Source organism: Botryllus schlosseri, chromosome 5 (assembly GCF_051294905.1).
Source record: "Botryllus schlosseri isolate E-star chromosome 5, Bs_hap1, whole genome shotgun sequence".
Taxonomy (NCBI): Eukaryota; Metazoa; Chordata; class Ascidiacea; order Stolidobranchia; family Styelidae; genus Botryllus; species Botryllus schlosseri.
Genome location: NC_137240.1, coordinates 19054062 through 19074310, shown reverse-complemented (window position 1 = coordinate 19074310; position 20249 = coordinate 19054062). Strand labels below are relative to the sequence as shown.

The window sequence follows — 20249 nt, the reverse complement described above, 5'->3', positions numbered from 1 at the left end:
CAGGAACTTTATCAATTTTAGGCAACTATTCCGAATATTCGGAAATACATATTAGACTAGTGAGTCCTGTATAGTAGTAGGGGGCTAGTGGCAGAGAATCGTGAATGTCTATTGTCATATGCATATATTCGCAGAAAATATCACAGGTCACTCGTGTCTGCATACGATTTATGCTTACCCTACTATCAATATACCAACGTACAGATCCAGAATTCACATTGCCTTAAATTAGTCTAGCACATTATTTCGACAGACATCGAATTTTAGGTTCCACCAAGCAGCCATAGCTTACCGAACTTTGTTTACCAGTATGAAAGCTGCTTATATTATCGTCGAATGCGACAGTATAAGTCAATAGTGACCACTGAGAGATGCTTTTATTTTTTACCATTTTAAGACATCTGGACTCTGGATAGTTTCAGATCGTATGGACTTTTCATAGATATGACCAGACAGTCTTTTTGCTGGGAAGAAGAATTAATCTGTCTAGCCTTTTACAGATTTAACCAGACCAGAAAACCTTTCTGCAAAGGAGAGAATTTGTCCTATGACGTGTACCATCTATTTGTCAGTGGATTCGCCACTGTTTAGCAAATATAGAAACATGCTACCTCAGAACTCCTCAACAACTCGCAGCTGCAAAACGTTTCAGCCATTGTGATTACGAAGACTCAAAGTGAACATGACAAGAGTTGGAAGGTATGTTTTGGAGCTAAGTCATCCCCATTTCGCCATACATCTATCATCAGTGCTTTGTAGTTCGTACCAAACACAAATTTTATTTCAATTATACAGATAATCTTCGCTTATATTACTGGTTAGATCCTAGTAGATTTCCTACAAACTTTGAATAACCTTAGAGTCCAAGTAGTGGTTGATTTATGAGGAAATGGTGAAAATAGCTAGTGTTTTCCATATGATATGGTTCCGTACCGTTACTTCATAAGTCCTCCATCCAGGGGCGTAGCCAGCCGAGATAAAAAGGGGGTAGAACTGAATAAAGGGGGCAGAATGAGCCTCTATGCGTCAAACCTTTAGCGATAGCGACTTCTGTATTCCGTACGCTTTCGAAAGCGTAACTAATTGTCGGATCTAATTACTGAAAGTGAGTTAGCAATCAACAGCTTGCACGGGGATCATGTTACAATGCGCACGCGCTCATCCTGTGACAGTGCAGGAGATCTTATTTGCATTCAAATAAGTAATTGACCTTGAAACAATACAAGAACAACATTTTACGACGAACAATCTATACAGCGCAGAATCTGTTATATCTTCATGAATTTTGACATGATTCAATTCGCGTGTTAGAGTAACGTCTTCTCGGCGTTTTAATTCCATTCATTTCGAACATGGCGCATATACTAATTGTACCGGCGTGTCAATAATGTGAGGGAATCGCAAACAAGTTTCGGCGCGGCTATTGAAGGCTGAATGCGTCACGGTGGGATACCGATCACGAAAGGCATAATCTAGTATGACGTATAGATGATCAATGAGGTCAAGACAATGCACAACAATGGCGTCAAAAATAAAATGAGAATCGAATGTATTGTGTCTTCACGCTGTTTTTGGGAACACTTTAAAACAAGATTTCATTCATTTATAAGTTGTTATTATCATGTTATTAATGTTCGTTATCGTTTACAATGAACTGTTGATGAGAAAACAACGCGTGAACGACGCGACAAATGTTATTATTGCTCGACGACTGCATTCAGAATAAAGGGATTAAGCTGATTGCTTACCCTAGCCAAGAGAGAAAAATGTAACAATGCCCCTTTCACGCTAGCATAGACGCGCTTCCATAGACGAGAGATCAACGAGAAAAAGGCATGTAATCAGCGTCGGCGATCGGCGTCGCGCGCAGCGAATTGAAATTAGGCGATATCGTGAAGAAATGTTGTTATAGCAGTAGCATTCACTTGGGATTTTCGGGATAGAATCGAGCCTGGAAGGGGGTAGAACGATCTTCAATTCTACCCCCCTGTCTACGCCCCTGCCTCCATCTATTATTTGGATTTGGAGCCAAGCAGCAGTTTGTAAAAACAGGGCTAGGATGATATTATAAAAATCAATAAACAGCCTTTGTAATTTCAATATTGAGCAGCCAAGAAGGGTTGCTATGAAACAGAAGACTAATCAGGTCAAAATCAGTCCCTAGCAGAACATGACACAATGACCAATGCTATACGTTCTGGCGCCTGATAACTGCAGGCGTTTCAATGTTGGTTTATCATGCTATCGTTGATACAAAAATACTCAGACAGGCCGGGGAAAACCAATAACGCATCTATGGGATTTGAGTACCACTGAAGGTAACTATCTAGTAGTAAGTCGATCCATATCATGCAATCAAAGTACCACTTGTTGCTCGTTTATATAAAAGTCAGTTAGAGAAAGGTAGTTTTTTAAGTTCTTACTAGCTCTTACCGAAATCTTGTTAATTTACAGCATTCGGTATGCCAACTGATAGAAAGCATGTTCTCAGAATGACTTATACCGTATGGAAACGTCTCAACTTCAAAGGTAGACCAAAAGAGATTGAAGAAAGGTTAGTATGAATCAATTGTTGTATGGGCATGGTTACATTTTGGCACTATCATATGCCGAATGTTGAATTTGTAATACAATGATTATTACAATCAAGAGTTCACCGATCCATTAATGCTTCACTAGACTTTAATCTCTACAATTTTTTCTGGATTCAGACTCAACCACCTGGACCCTTGTGTCCGGGCTTTCCTCCAATTCAAAAACAAAATCCTTCAAAGTCGTCTTAAACAAAGGTTGTTGATGCACGATTTTGAATACTCAAGTTATCTTTAGGTCAAGGCCCCAGAACCCTTTCACAATCACTTTTCAAAAAACTGCATGGTTATACGGGGTTATCACAGAACAATTCATATAAAGGCCAAAGTCCTCTAGGCTTCAACACCAAGAACACATGGTGTTCAGGCTTTCTCATTTTTCCAGATATATCCAACAGCTGCTAGTTCCTCGTGAGCCATACAACAGGCCAACCTCAGCGGTTTGATTGAGAACATCACGATCGATGCCTTTTCAACAAGTAAGGCTCTCATTCTATAATGCCACCAAATTTTCATCAACAATTTGGTATATGTTTGTTGTATTTACTCCTACCATAAAAGTGACAAGTCCAAGGCATACTTTACTTGGGTTTAGATGCCTTGTTTTTCCCAACGATATGTTGAAAAGAGTCTTGGCCAATTTTCCCTTCCCACTATGTCATATGGCTTAACTACTCTTAACGGTACCATAATTTTGATAAATAGTGCACAAAGACATCTTAGGACCCCCTATTAATGCTTGAGAAATATTAATCCATTATTCTGGGGACCAATTAGTTTGGGCTGATTTAGCGAATTATATTTATCACAATATCACTAGTCTACACATATTTTCAGGTAGTCGCAGTCCAAGGGACTCAAAAGGCACGACCCGTTAAAATTGGCTTATACTGTGGAGACAATCGGCACATACAACCGTCTACGTCGATAGCAATTCAATCTACTGTCACTTTCAGACATAAAAGTTCAGGATACAGCAACGGCTCTATATTTTGGAGTTGTAGGTGTGTAATAGTTACGAACTTTCATCGATGTTGCGTAGGCCTATATAAGTTAACCCCAGTCATGTACAAAAGTATTTACCTAGATAATCAGATAACGTGGCAATATTCCAATCGTATATTTTATGTAGGCTATGCTATTTAGTGCAATTGCTCATCTCATCTGTCCGACGTCTGTCTTTTGTTATTCTAATGTCCGGGTGGAACCTCTCCCCCTGCTTGATATCAAGCTGATCAGGAAATTTATCAGAATTGACCGAACAGAAAGTGAACTCCCATGTTCATGTCCGTGCTCAAGTTTTCGACATGCAGTCTAGTGTCGGAGCAATTGTTTGTGGTTCAGTATGCATCTATTTCAGACTGTTCCCTGCAACAATAACTTTTGCCAGAGCTCATTTACGATTTCTTGATGAGAATTCAAGACACTGTGAAAACTTGTTGCAAAGACTTGCTTGAGAAACACCTGGCAAACAATCTGGTGAAGGCTCAGGTACTGTATAAGGCCACCTTAAACCTTTTTTTCTGAGTGTACTGGACATCCTTCCATACTCTAAGATTTTATCTTTGAATCTAAGCTTACTTAGTGAGTAAGAGAAAAACTACATGCTAAACTCGATTTTGAGCTAAACTGAGACCTGTCCTGTCCGTTGCCTCATTCCTCACTGATGAGCACAATCTTTCTATGACCTATGTGTAGTATGACACCAGTACGGTTGAACAGAATCCATATTTCATGACAAATAGATGGGGGGTATATTGTTGACCTGTCGACCATTCCAACTATCTAACTCTTTATGCTATGATAATCTATTGACCATGTGGACACAAGCGCATGAGTAACTCGCCTGTTAATTTTACAGAACTGCTGTAGCCTTTCACAAAAGTCAGCCTGTCCCATGTTCTCACGCACTATGTGGTCGCCCCTGGTTTCTTGTTTTCCTACACAAATCTATGTTGTTCGGGCCAGATATGAAAGTCCACATACATATTCTGAGAGAAAGGGTAAGTCATTGAATCTTTGGCTTAAAACTAAACACTCGCTTTACCTGAGGGTAAGTGCCACCTATCAAAATGGTATTTGGTCTCTTAATATATCCATCCTTATGTCTGATAGTACCTAATTTAGATAGTGGTATATCACTATTGTATATGATCTGTGGTATATCACTATTGTATATGATCTATGGTATATCACTATTGCATATGACCTTCAAGTGTTAGAGCTTATTGATTTACCGTCATTACTTATTGCAGATGGTAAAAGGTTTCTACTTGCCGCGGAAAGACAAAGGTCAATGCTTAAAGTGGATTTTACAAAATGCAATGCCTAGGAGTGCTAGGACTTCTCACTTTGTCATTTTTTTGGCAACGCCATTTTCCACCACCCTTTGCGTAGCCTTATCCATCTCGACTCACTGCCATTCCCAAAAGCCTAAAAATATTGATTAAATCACCCAAACATTCAAATATAGGTTGTCTGCTAATACAAGCTGACAAAAGCTTATATAACGAGACCACGCAAACTACTTCTTTTATTACCTCATACTATCCATCTCATTTCTCAAATCACCATACAATAAATTTGTACCTGTAACTGGTGAAAGCCCATATTTCATTAGTTCGGTTATGTAGGTTGAACTACGCAAACGATGTACCCGTCTCATGTAGAAGCTTGTTTTTGAGGAGATGGCCGTCTGTTCGTGGTGATTGCTTTGGGTTGGTTGGTTGCTTGTTCATCCTCGTAAACCTCTGGATGTGGGTCCGTGATGAGGCGTAGTTTGGTTCAGAGATTCATCTGTGTGCTGCGCCTGTTAATTTATCTCAACAAAAGCTTGTTAGAATGCAAGTAGTTTATGGGTTTTGTCAGGTTAGATACCTAGTTTCCTAAATTTAAAATGAGGACGGATACATCACATTGCAATATATTTTCTTGTTTTAGCAAGTTCGGGTCGAGGCTAAGCCGTTGTTAGACAATATTTTGCAACCCCAATATTTGGATTATTCAAATTACCGTACATGGAAATACTGTGAATAAAGAATAGATATTGTGACTGAAACACTGACGAGCGTATATAGTAGGCACTGTAAGCTATTGTACGGCCTAGGGAATCTGCGTTATTATACAGTATGATTGGTGACCCGTGTTTTTTTTTTGCGGATTTTTAAAGATGGATTATTCACACGCACGAGGGATTCCTGTCATCCACACACGTTGAATGGTTAAATTTTCTAACTAACGATATAAGGTCACTATGTAATTACCAATCAATATACAGGACGTATTTACAAGACGCTTTAAATCTACCGTTATTGTTTACGAATGTCGTACTCGTATGAATGATTCTTGCTCTATAGATTTCAAATCGGAGAGCTTTTCAATTAGATCGCCCGAGGGGATAGTCATTTCACTCACGACCGGATCTCGGATAGTGTACAATTGGAATCCCAAATTCATTCACAAATATCCCGGCGCGATTCCTCATATCTCGATATTCTATGTCCCAACTCAAAACGGAGTAACATCAATTCATTTGCTGCCATAAAATATACTATATTTAATTACTATCAGTGGCGTTGGTCGGTAGCTAATTGTATAAACGTTATGCCAATGTTAACCGGAAATCACAATGAGTAACATTTGCTTTTAGCTGATGTTTCGACACAAGCACAATAATATGGCTATGTATTCTTTGTGGAAGTAATTTATAAATGTCCACTACCAAAGGGAATCAAAATATATTACCTCATGTTATGAATAGCCATTCATGCCGGTTATACTTATCAATTTGATAGTCTGTGCAAATGCCATGTTCAGTTTTCAAATGCAACCCGCCTGGGGTAAACACAACTGGCATTAGAATATTCAACGATAAACAAGCTGACATTAACTGCTCAACGCTATTCATAAAATCAAAATACCACTCTCGGTCGAAAAAATCCAAATATGTGTTTCTGTTGTCAAGCTCAAGACGCGTCAGTCATGCCAACGATGACACCGTTGCATCCGGTTTATTACAAATGCGATCGCGTAGGCCAGCGACAACGCCGCACGCACCAAGCCAACCCAACACATATACAACTGTGCAGGCCAGCGATACGCAGTGCACACGGCCCACTTCGGATGCGACTCCTTAAACCGGCGGAGACGCGTTAATTCAATTCAGTGACGATTATTGTGCGCAAGACAGTCCATAACTTCAATTTTCGGAATCACCTCAGTGGAAGCCCGCGCCACGCCACACGATGTTGTGTTCACACTCGTTTCATGATATGAGATACATTGTTCCCGTAAAATTGTACTATAATGACGGTTTCTTCAAAGTATCTTGACTCTCCGCACCTGAGATTCTGAACGAACGCGAGATTCCGCAAGCGCGGATAAACATTTCAAATCCTGTCTTAGTAGTGATCAATTAAAACGCCCAACTACGGCGTACTTACTGGCCCCGTGGATATACTCAGATATCGCAGATATCGCAGATATCACTACTGTGGATATACTCAGATATCGCAGATATCGCAGATATCAATGTGGATATACTCAGATATCGCAGATATCACCAAAAACCGCAGACATCGAGGTCATATAAAGGTCACGCTTCGTTTAGAGCGCAGATATCACGTCTTAAGCATGTCTAGGTCGATTCAGTGCGCAGATATCAGGTCCGGACCATGCCTGGGCTCTTTTGGTGCGCAGATATCAGCTCCGGAGCATGTCCGAATACAAATAGTGCGCAGATATCAGGTCTGGACCATACCTGGGCTCTTTTGGTGCGCAGATATCAGCTCCTGAGCATGTCCGAATACAAATAGTGCGCAGATATCAGGTCTGGACCATACCTGGGCTCTTTTGGTGTGCAGATATCAGCTCCGGAGCATGTCCGGATACAAATAGTGCGCAGATATCAGGTCTGGACCATACCTGGATTCTTTTGGTGCGCAGATATCAGCTCCGGAGCATGTCCGAATACAAATAGTGGGCAGATATCAGGTCTGGACCATACCTAGGCTCTTTTGGTGTGCAGATATCAGCTCCGGAGCATGTCCGGATACAAATGGTGCGCAGATATCAGCACCTATATGAGCATTGAACATATAATGCCCTAACCAGTGCGCAGATATCAGGTTTGGCGTCTTTTTCATGCGCAGATGTTAGCTTCGGAGCATGTCCGGATACAAATAGAGCGTTGCGACGGTCAACTTAATCGAATACGCAGGTAGGTCTATTCGACAAACATGGTAAATACTGTTGAAACAGCTAAATGAGAAACTCCGACCATCTGCGCTTTGTTCGGCTCACGCATTAGCACGAAATCCGAGCCGCGTCGAATTCTTCGGGAATAATTGGTAAACAATCCGAGAATTATCAACGAAAAACTCAAATAACTCCGCTTCTACAGTTGGAATTGATTCAAATTTGTTTTGCATCGTCTTTGAAGAAAATTCAACAATTTCTGGGGGTTGACAGGAAAATTTGAAATTTTCTCAAACATTTTTTCTAATAAATTAAAAATTTAAATTGGCTCTGCGGTGGCTTATATACTTGTTAAAATTTAACCAAATTTGGCGTGCAGCGTTTTTTAGGGTAACCTGACAATTTTATCAGTGAATGGCTGGAATCTGGAAAAAATGTTATTTTTGAACGACACTGTACTCATGACACACAAAACCTGAAAGTACCTCAGTTTTAAACCGCGGTATAAATACAGTAGCCTAGCCTACAACATTTTTATCCAATTTCTGCATGCTCGTAGTAACGTAGAATGGTATGCACGTATAGGCACGTAGGATTTATGACCGCTATATAATTCTTATAGTTAGGTTATGTTTTCTTGTACCACTCTTCTCCGCCCGTCGGGTGTGAATACACACTCTTTTCGCAAGGAGTGTGGGGCTATTTGAACATTTATCATGACAATTATTCTTATAAGCGTGATAGAAACATGTGCCAATACTACTCTCTACTTTGCAAAATCCAAAGTGTAAAAAATATTATTATATCCCTAAAATTTTTTCAAGTAGAATTGGATGTAGTACAAAAATATATAACCACTAGAGCAGGGGTGTGAAACATACGACCAGACGATTTTATCCGGCCCGCGAAAAAATTTCGAGTTGATGGAGAAATGCTTGTCCTGCATATTTCTAACAAATGTTCCGATTTTTAGTCCGTGAAACTTCTATTAAATAATCCCTCAATGCAACAAAGGTCAAATATGTGCATAGGCCACATTTTAACTATTATTTTGTGGTTTCGCTCTAGCAGTATTAGCAAAAATTCGGTGACATTGACACGCAATTCCGGGAAGCCAAAATGGAGAACACTGAGTTCAGAGTTTTATGGAAAAAATTGACCTAGAATTAGTTATTCACAGAAGCGAAAAGGCCAATGTGAAATCGTTGCATGCATGAATATATGGAGAATATAGTAGTTACAAAAATGTAATTCAAATATCTCCGTTAGCACTACTGTATCACTTCTGACTGAAAAGGTTCCCGACCACCAGAGGAAAACGAATCGCGATTTGAATGAACCGAATTCCAACGGCCACGTCTACAGTTAAATCTCTTGTATTCCTCCCAACGCATACTCAGAGTTAACGCCAGATTACGACTGAAACAAGGGGATCATAGAAATATGCTTATAACGTCGTAAGAGCCCATGTTTTAGCGATTTGTAACTATATTCAACCAGTCAATATTTGTATTTTTGCAAATTCCATTGTTTGCGAATAAACGTGTCGCTTGAATAGAACCCCTAATCCCCTATGTTCTGAAGGTTTGAATGCGGCCCGCGAAACAACTTGAGTTTGACACCCCTGCACTAGAGTAGCCTAAGTGATGCAAGCAGGCAAAATCTGCCTGAGGACTCCAAAATAACTGTAAGTGGTCTGTTACTGGTCAGCTTTGACTAGTGACCAGGCCTGACCATTTCCATCCAGACATGATGTGGAGTTGATATCGACCAAAGAAATACGCTCAGGCATGGTCCAAACCTGACATCTGCGCAATATTTGTATCCAGACATACTCCGGGTCTGATATCTTCGTATCGCATGGCGTCAGACATGCTGCGGACCTGATATCTATGCAGGAAACAGCACCAGGTATGGTCTAGACCTGATATCTGCGCACTATTTGTATTCGGACATGCTCCGGAGCTGATATCTGCGCACCAAAAGAGCCCAGGTATGGTCCAGACCTGATATCTGTGCCACTATTTGTATTCGGACATGCTGCGGAGCTGATATCTGCGCTCCAAAAGAGCCCAGGTATGGTCCAGACCTGATATCTGCGCACTATTTGTATTCGGACATGCTCCGGAGCTGATATCCGCGCACCAAAAGAGCCTAGGTATGGTCCAGACCTGATATCTGCGCACTATTTGCATTCGGACATGCTCCGGAGCTGGTATCTGCGCACCAAAAGAGCCCAGGTATGGTCCAGACCTGATATCTGCGCACTTAATCGACCTAGACATGCTTAAGACGTGATATCTGCGCACAAAATCCCCCCAGGCATGGTCCGGACCTGATATCTGCGCACTGAATCGACCTAGACATGCTTAAGACGTGATATCTGCGCTCTAAACGAAGCGTGACCTTTATATGACCTCGATGTCTGCGGTTTTTGGTGATATCTGCGATATCTCGAGTATTCTCAGCGCTATCACCTATTAATCGATTATATAAGTTTAATTTTAATTTTTATAACTTTTTTATGTTAAGACAATCACATGTTCGAATTATTCAAAACCGTAATGGGCAAGTTGAAGGATTATTGAACCCTGACCTTATTACTAAATGATCGATAATTCAGACAACAACGACGCACCTAATGTAAGTATATTGTGCACCAGTTATATGGTCGCCTTTAAGATAATGTCGACTTATTTTTTTTTCTATTTTTTTATTTTGATAATTTCACGTAATTTATGAGTCAGACGTAACTTTCGCCACTTCTCGAGATGGCTCGTTTCCGTGATAAACCGAAACAAAAAGATAATATTTGCCACTGTGGCGTCGAAAATAATTCTACAGGTAATTGTATGAGCACTATTTCTTTTCACATACGTAGGCTGGAATCTCAAACTCAACATTATTATGGACCAATTGCAATTCTTTTACCAATATCCCTGACTCAATCTGACGACGCATGGTAGAATAAGAGTGTTGCTTCCCGTATAGTAATCATAAAGCGATGCGTACCTGAAATGATATTATGCAGGCGTTATTTCGTGGATGCAGGCCGCATCCATGATTCAACGTATTTACCTAAGTATATAGGCAAAAGATATTTAAAGTTCTTACCTTGTTCTTACCTTCGAGCCAGTCCAAAGACTGACTTTCAAGTGCCCAGACCCCAGAATTTATACCGTTTTTTTGTCGAAACCGATTAAGTTGTTTTGTAACCAATTAAGTTGTTATTTGGCCCCTCAGTATCGGTTCACAAGCTAAATCTGGGATCTACTTCCATCTAAATTGTCCTATGTGTTCCTTAATTGCTGTGGTTTTACGTTAGCGGTACCTTTCCAGGTCCTCAAAAGCTTTATTTCTTCCTGTTAATTTAATTTTGCTAAATCATCGTGGTTTGCGAATTTTGTCCATCCCAAAGTTTGTCACAAACATGTTTTCTTGTCTTTTACCTTTACAAATTCCAGTATTTAAGTTTGCCTACCTTTCGAGGTTATAGCAATTGTGTTTGGAATTGGTATTATTTTGGCGGACTATATCATAGGTTTGACACATATCGAGGCGTCGTAACGATACTGTAGGGAACGTGATACTAAGCAAGACAAGGTTCTCTCACTGACACAATGCGCCAGGCCTTCATATTCAATTCCCGAACACAGACCGGATATTATTACCATCATAGGCCTCCGGTTATGGGGTGGCGAGATCACACAGTCATCCCGCGACGCTTTTTAGGTCGTGGCTATCCCATACGATAAGATCAAAATCCTCCCTTCTGTGATTTCAGTTACGACGGTTTTAAGCATTAGGCACTAACGTCTGCTCGAGAAATGGACCATAGATACTACATGTGCATCGTCGTCAGCGATTTGATATAGGACGTCTACGGGTGGGCCTGATTTGGTCCACATACCTCGTTCCCTACCCAGTCTCAATTCTGAGTATAGTATATTTTTGCGTTCACATATCATCGTGAGCAAAACTTAGACCCAAGTATGAACAATTTATCTCTGGTGTCAATGTCGAATATGGGTAGTTGAGCACGCCCAGCGCACCCTGAAGTTGCAACCATTTTGGGTTTGCGGCCAATCCTGCAATTTCGTCACACCGGGATATTGCTTATCTCAGCGATTAACGTAGAGCGCGAGGCTGCCACCCATACAATCCTACAACTACACCAGCGAAAAAATACGCTGCGTTGTACCGCGTGATACAAAATGTGCACTCAAACGAGTTCTGCCAACCCCTTTCAGCTATAATGCGATTCGCCAACTTGCAACGGAATATTAGCGTCCGAAGGGTTATTCCAAAAGGATGGAGCTTGGTATTTCAAAAAGGAGGGGCTTGGGCACTTCCCCTGCTACGCGTCTGTCACCGTCGCATGCAAAAGAATAAAAACAGACGCCTTTAATTTCCGCCATTTTATTGGAAAACACCATCCGTTACTTAATCAGATACATGATTTTGTTGGATATAGCTTACCCGCGGCGGACAAAGTGTCACCACTATTTATTGATGGCCAGCAATACAGCCACAGCTTCTCCTTCCGAGATTTTTATTGTATTGGCGATTATCGTTGCCGCACATACAACCCAGTTCTTAATTTATTATGCAACTTCAACACTAATTAATCTTGTGTCATTTAGAACACAGGCGTGCGTGGATCAACGTGACGGACGAATAATGGTCCTCCACAAGTCTATCACTAGCCACTTGCCCACGCGCTGAAATTCTCACCGCGACTTATGATTGTATACAACAGTTCACGGTTTTAGTTAATTCATAAATTTTCACGTGCTTACGCTCGCGGAGTATCTTGACATGTTGCGTTGCTCTCATTTCAAAAACAATCAGGCCGTCTTCCAGCGTTTAGCCTCAGGGCTTTTATTGTTAATTTCAAAATTTACCGCGGCATCTCAAGTACTTTCACCACTAATTATATAGGGTGCCAAGCGCACTTGCTCCGCTGGGTCCAAGTAACGAATACCCCCAACTTAATTGGCGCCTCCCAAGTGCCTCGTGTTCCCAACGTACGCTACTACGGATGGCGGGCGTTTACTATACTAGAGCCAACTCTGCCTTCTACTAAATACAGATAATGTACTGCAAGCTGCCGTTACGAAAAACAGCAAAAACGGCTCGGTTATGATATATATCAGCAGCTGTTGATGTTTAATGATTCGTTTTATTTGACTAGTACAAAATTTCAATTCTTTGACCGGTGTACGACTGTACGTATACTACATAGGCCTACTGCTCGCCAATCAGCAACGGTCAAACTGCGTTTAACTAAGCATAACCAAACATCAATGCACAAGTTACTATTCTAAACTAGGCAAAGTGATGATTAATTATCCTGCTGCGAGGTACTGTGGCGTGTGGAACGTGTTGATAAGCTGATAAACAGCACGGCGGGTGTTCTTACAATCACACCAATGTACATCGAATATCTATTTGTAAGCTGCCGAAGGCAGCATAGCGGTAAAAGCTTGGATACTAGTAGGGACTTCGGGATCAAATTTGAAATCCCGGGATCGGGATTTCCCGGGATTATCGCTTCTCAATCCCGGGATTTCCGGGGATTAGCAAAGTAGTAAAATACACACGAATACAAGCTACACAAACAATATATATTCCTTGTGATGTTGTCGCAAGACATTAGAGCCTCAAGGGCAGTGATTCCCGCTTGCTGCGGCTCTAAAGTAGCCTTCTTGCGTCTCCGATTGACCTCTAAATATGACACAAAAAGTATACGACAGTTGTTGTTTGTTTCTATGAATAGTTGCAGTCAATTTCTGAATATGAATGCTAAAATGAGGGATATTAGTTGTGTGTTTAAAGTCGTCCAAGGCCGCAGTTCAAAAGTGAAAATAGGGAAAGAGAATTCTTGCAGACTAGAGTCAAACGCATGGATGAATACACATCAGACTACTGGTCATAAACCTTTATATATCATCTCTACGAAGAGAAAAGTTCGAGACAATTTCACTGACATCAAAATAACGGCTCATAGCCAAGTATAAATTTCAATAATTTCAATATTACTCAGCCTATAATCCCCCGCAAACTTGTGCATCAAGTGCTGGAATGTATGAAGATTGAAGAGCTATCATATAACTACACAATATGGTTTATTTCAATGTATAGCACTCGCCAATGCGTCTATCAATGCTAAAATAACCGATATAGAATCGATAGAAGTATATGTGGATGATTTTGAGTTAGCTAGATGGTGAGATCCAGAGGTAGGTTATAGCTACCTTAAAATTTGGGTTATAAGTATAACCTATATAGTCTACTCGAGTGTCTAAATGCGCCTCCCTTCGTACTCTCAAGTTTGAAATGCGTCTCCGACATTCAAAATGGTTGGGAACCACTGATCAAGAGTTTCATCGTTTAGTTGAACGGTTTCCTGTTCTGCTGGCGAAGTGTCCTAAATATCCATAAAATATGGGGTTGGGGGCGCAAGACCTAGGCCATTTTCGAAAAGGGGAGCTGCAGGAAAAAAGTTAAGAAACAATGTTTAAGACAATCAGCCGAGTTTGTGACACTGCTTTATTACCAAAATGAGATATATGGCGCTACGTAAACTTTGGTCGATGCTGTTTGCGAATCCTGGGATTTCATTGGGATCAATCCCGGGATCGGGATTACTTCAAATCCCGGGATCGGGATTTCTCGGGGTCCCAACGCTATTGGATACTTCTTACGCAATGACCAGCAAAGCTAATAGGCTACTTCTGACGTATTAATGAGCAATGGCATTTGAAAATCAGACGTTTCTGCTATCACGTAACTGGTATAACATATCTTCCTTGTTCTCGAATATTCAGTTCATTTCATAGTCCTTGTAGAAATAAAAAGTAATCGTACTTTCACAAAGAAATCGATTAGATATGGGAAGTAGTCGATTACGATTACTTCGGATTTTTTTCGAATGTAATCGATTGCGATTACGATTACTTGAAAATGCTGTAATCGTCGTAATCGATTACGATTACTAATCGCGATTACCCCACGTCTGGTAAGTACATTATCAAAGTCGAGTATCCTGGGTTCGCGCGCGCCGATATGGCAATGAGCCTACCGCAAGAAGGGATTTCCGCAGAATTTGATATTGGTATATGTGAGTTTTGCCAGTGTTCCATACCGAGATGGATGACGAAATTCGGCAAGGTGTATCTTGGTTGTGTTATCCAACTTCGCAGTAAGTTTCAGGATTGTCACTCAATGATTAGCTTGGTAATTCTGTTATCGAAGTCGGCAATATATCGGTGCGCGCTGATCTACCAGATACTCGACTTCGACAGCTAATCATCGAGTCACAGCCTTGAAACTTGGTACAGTGTTAGATGACAGCATCAAAATAAACCGTACTAAATCCTGCCACCCAACTCGATATGGAACATAGTCAAAATTATCAAAGAGCAATAGTGACTTTGCCATTAAATACTGTTGCAGACGTATCGACAATAACAAAGTAGTCAAAGGCATCTGGCCGTGAGTACACGCTGCTCTCACGTTGGCTGACGACGCTAATGAGTATGGTCCACAGATTGACGGAGGGATCGTACATTCGATCAGCCGTCGCAAAATCTCTAATGATGTTAGCCGTGTCAAATTGTTTTTCTAACATATATTCTAATGTGACAACACCTTTGTTTTACGTAATTTTGTAGATGATATCCCCATATTACCGCTAGCACGCTAGCACTATATGCACACTATAGTTTTACATGCCATGAGCTTCGACACAAGCAAATCTCACGGCTCAGTGAATCACAATTTGCATTTGGCTACAGGCAATTTGACGGTAATTTTTGACCGGCTTGCCGAGCATTAAATTTGGTAAAATGGGTATCAATCGAAAGCTGACGCTGCAGTCTGCACTGATAACGAAAATATAAATTTTATTCCGCTCGTGTCCCTGGAACCTCCACAATCAGTCTCGAATTTTTCCTTAGTATGGAGATTGGCATTGGGACGCAACAATGCTGTCTGGCGAAACGAGAGAGTATAGCTCAAGTGCAAAAGAGCGGATGCGCAGCGAGAGTGAGAGAGCTCAGCTGGCTTCGCGGCAATGATACCGCGTATTGCTTCTGATGCCAAAGGTCTCTGGCACTCAGAGAAATCCGAATGGTGATTGAATAATGATAAACCATGGCCATGGATAAACCAAATTCAAACGTGAACGTCACTGTTCAGTTAAATCTCCTATATTCCTGACAAGGGCTATATAGGCCTAGGCTTGGTAATAGACCATTCCAGTGAAAAACAAAGGTATGGATTTGGTGGTAACATTTTGGAATCATTTGAGTGGTCCGGCCCGCAAGCTATCTAATAATGGATTGAATTCGGACCGCGATCCCAGTTTAATTCGACACCCCAGCTGTAAACCTTTAATCAACATTTTACCTGCTGCATTCGCGGACCAAGTCCTACCCTTACAGGTCAAGGAATGGCTGGTAATGTGTGCTGAGCTGCTCACACTTGACCAATGCGACTATAGATAGTATCAACAGCGCAACGTGTCTTTGGAGCCCTACACAACAATCGGGTTAGGGCAATCGATATCATAATAATCTGACATATCTAATGTAGACAGCTACTTATACGGATCTCTATAAGTTGAAGAAGAATGCGCGATATTTCGTAGGGCCCTACTGCATTCTGTGGACCCAGTTCTACCCTTACAATTCAAGGAAAGGCTGGTAATATGTGCTCGCTTCTACCGAAGCGTATGCAGCCGTGGTTCCCAACCTTTTTGGCTCCATTCCTCACTTCAGATTTATTCCGAGTCTTCATTCCCCACTACCCCAAACTCCTACCCTTTAAAAATGCCCCTCCATAACATTTGGCCAGAAGTTTAGCATATAGGGACTTGCTATTGGAACACCATTCCAGTACGCAAGACAATCGCCTATAACTTCAACATAAAACGTATTGTGAACTAATACCGGTAAATCTCAAAATTTAGCGAAAGCGTTATTTCACGTCATATTGGGCGTCATGCATGTGTTTGTAACGCCATCATTTGTTATCCAGAGTTCAATAATGAGTTTTTCTGAACAAATACTTTTCGATACATCCATTCCGTAGCAATTAACTGGTAACGGTAATCGTGCGTGTGTATTCGTAAATGTGTAGACTATCCTGTATATAATCTTTAACAATTGCGTCTATTCCCCACCAGAAACCATTGAATTCCCCACCGGTTGGGAACCACTGGTCTATAGAAAGCATCAACAGCGCGACGCGATTGCACTTCGAAACACAAGCTCGTTGCACATTGCCGCGACGCCAGCTGAGCTCTCCCACTCTCGCTGCGCAGTCACTCTTTTGCTCTTGAGCTACTCTCTCGTTTCGCCAGACAACATTGTTGTGTCACTAAATGCTAATCTCCATAACAATGAATAATTTGGGGCTGATTGTGGGGGTTCCAGGGCCACGAGCGGAATATAACATTTATATTTTCGTTATCAGTTGTGACGCCCGGGCTCTCTCTCGCGTTCATACACTTTGTAAGATACAACATCATTATGGTACATCGCCCATATCTGTATATCACGTGACTTATATCTTTCTTCTCGCTACCACGTGAGTTACAATTTATCAGCTCGTGCATTTCAATTACAAACTAGACTCATATGCGATATCCTACTGTATATTCCATGCATATTCGACCAATATATCTATCTGAGGCAATACTGTCGTTGCATTCACGTTGAAGTTGTCAGATCAAGGACTAACGCAGGGACGTGCGTCTACTACGAAAAGAGCTAAGTATATCTACCCAGCCACACATTACGTGGGACTCAGGTTACAACTCTAGCAGGTTATCAGACGACCAGGGCCGTAACAGCACTTCGTCAGGCCCCCCAAAAAAACTTTGGTCTTGGGCCCCCCATAGGGTTATAGACCCCCCTCCGGCGATACACTGTTTACAACTATTCATCATATTCGTTGGGAGTTTCTTTAGTGAGACAGCTTTTGTGGACCAAGCGCGCCACGCGCGCAAAATTTTTAGAATTCATGATTTCATCGGTCAGTATGATCGGGAATTGCATACATTGTTATCAATTTTTATCTTCTCTCTGCTCACGTAATCAGATTTGCCGGTAGAGCTGAATGAGGTGTGTTTGAAAGGGTAGGACCACTCAATAATAATTAAACATCTTCGGGCGTATACCCACTGGCAGGAACAAAAAACGCACCTCGTCAGGCCCCCAAAAACGTGGATCCTGGGCTCCCATAGGGTGATAAAACAACCCCCCCCCATCACGTTGTTCGCGTTTGTCATGAAATTACCCGTAATGTATCGTGAGCCAGCGCGAGGCGCGAAAATTTTCGATAATTTATGATAAAATCGGTCAATCAGATCGGCGACTGCATATATAATATGCTATCAATTTATTGTCCTCTCTACTCACGTAATTAGATCTACCGGTAGAGTTGAGTGAAGTGTCTTGAAAACGGGAGGGCCCGTAAATAATGATTAAACATCTTCGGGCGGGCGGAACCGTTGATATGACTTCGTTACATGATGTTATTTCGTGACTTCAAGTCTGCTATATCAAAAAATATAGAACCGCCCAAACGTAGGCTTCTAAACTAAGAAAAGCACACGATTTCAAATTGCTATTTCTTCACTGGCATAAAATTTTTCCCAGCGGGATGGTATTTGTCTTGTGAGGTTCAGATTGCAAAGACAGGAACATTCGGCGCCAGTCATTTAGGCGCCTATGGACAATTAAACCTGTATTTTGTATATATAGCGAAGTCTTTGATCTGCATAAGGGCATATACCTTTTCGGGCAAGCTTTTCTCGCTGCCAATCGTTCTGGCACACTTCTTGGAGTCGCATGTTATATGGCCTAAAACTTGATTGTATGTCTTGGTAGGTCGTGTCGTGGTAATGGCCCAATACTAGGCTTACCATATTTTGGAAATCTAAAAAGAGGACACTTTTTCAGAAATTTGCAACTTGCAAAACCGGACTAGAATTCTCATAAACCGGTTAATTTTTCCCACCTTGTGATCGGGGTTCACTAAAAAAAAAAAAAAAAAAAAAACGGTCATATTTCCCGCTCAGAGCTCAAAATACCGTTTTTCTCTCCACATTGCCAGGTGGATGACTGAAAAATAAAAAAAAAAAAAAAATATCATCTTTTCGCTCAGACCTAAAATCACCGTTTTTTACTCCGAAATACACGCCGGAGCTTCAGTTCTGTGCTAATTTGCGGCATTTCACTCGCAATTTGCTCTAAATCTGACCTAAATTTTCAAAAAAGAGGACAAAATCTCAAAAAAGAGGACAAAAGGGCGTTCTCCGAGAACACTTTAAAAAAAGAGGACAAATCCTCTTAAAAGAGGACGTATGGTTAGCCTACCTAATACCCAATAATAAAGATAAACGGCTACTTGAATTCGCGCGCAGCGCGAAAAAATTTTGAAAAAATTGTATAAATTTTCAAAAAATACTCTATGATTTATGCTAATTCACGAAATAATTTTGGGCCCCCCATCGAGCTCGGGCCCCCCCAATTGGGGGGTTTGGGGTGCAGCAGTAACGGTGCTGCAGACGACATATCTGGTCCGCACAGTAGTACAGCGTTAGCTTTCGATTGATACATGTTTTATCAAATTTAATGCTCGGCAAGCCGGTCAAAAATTACCCTCAATTTGCCTTTTACCAAATAGAAAGTGTGACGTAAACCAATTTCACTGAGTCGTGAGATTTGCTTATGTTGACACCATATAGGACACTATGATTTTACCTTACGTCTTCGATGATTAGGCAACCTATATCCTTCACATATGACAGAAAGAAATTAGAGATAGAATGGGTGCATCAGGGCTTTAAATGGGTAACGTAATCCAAAATAATTAGAATATAAACACAGGAAGATTTCATAAATCAAAAATATAATATTATATCCGTGAGATTGAGCAACTGCGCAATGCACAGGCATGGAAAAAGTATCAAATAAGGTATGGAATTATAGAGACTGTGATTTGATATGATAATCAAGCCCTTGTTGACATCACACTATAGATTACTTACCTACTTTAGATCTATAATATCCACACTGAATGAGCCCGTTGGAGCATGACTTGAGACGCATTGAACCGCATAGCGCACGGGAGAGAGATTCCAAATATAGTAGGTAAATAAATATATTGTAGAGCACACCAACACAGCACAGCCAGTATACAGAAGTTGTACATACAGATCTATATTTATATAAAGTGAGTCTGAGTACGCGTGTAGTCTGCGTGGTGCGGGTAGGTTTACGTGACCACACCCCAGAAATTTTCTGAAAGCTCTCCATATGGATTGTGAAAATAGTAATATAATGATGGTTATGCCGCTGAAAACCATTGACAGCATATAACCAGGACCCAGGAGGGGGCGAAAGGTGACATCCCAGTTTCGTAAATTAACAATAACCAATAAGAAAATTT

At 41.1% G+C, this 20249-nt stretch overlaps 1 protein-coding gene across 1 annotated transcript in view; it reads left to right on the top strand.

Moving 5' to 3' along the window:
* The window catches only part of LOC145439843 (membrane progestin receptor gamma-like), a 406242-nt gene that overhangs the window by 66790 nt on the left and 319203 nt on the right, over positions 1 to 20249 (top strand). The gene's annotated exons all lie outside the window — the stretch shown is intronic.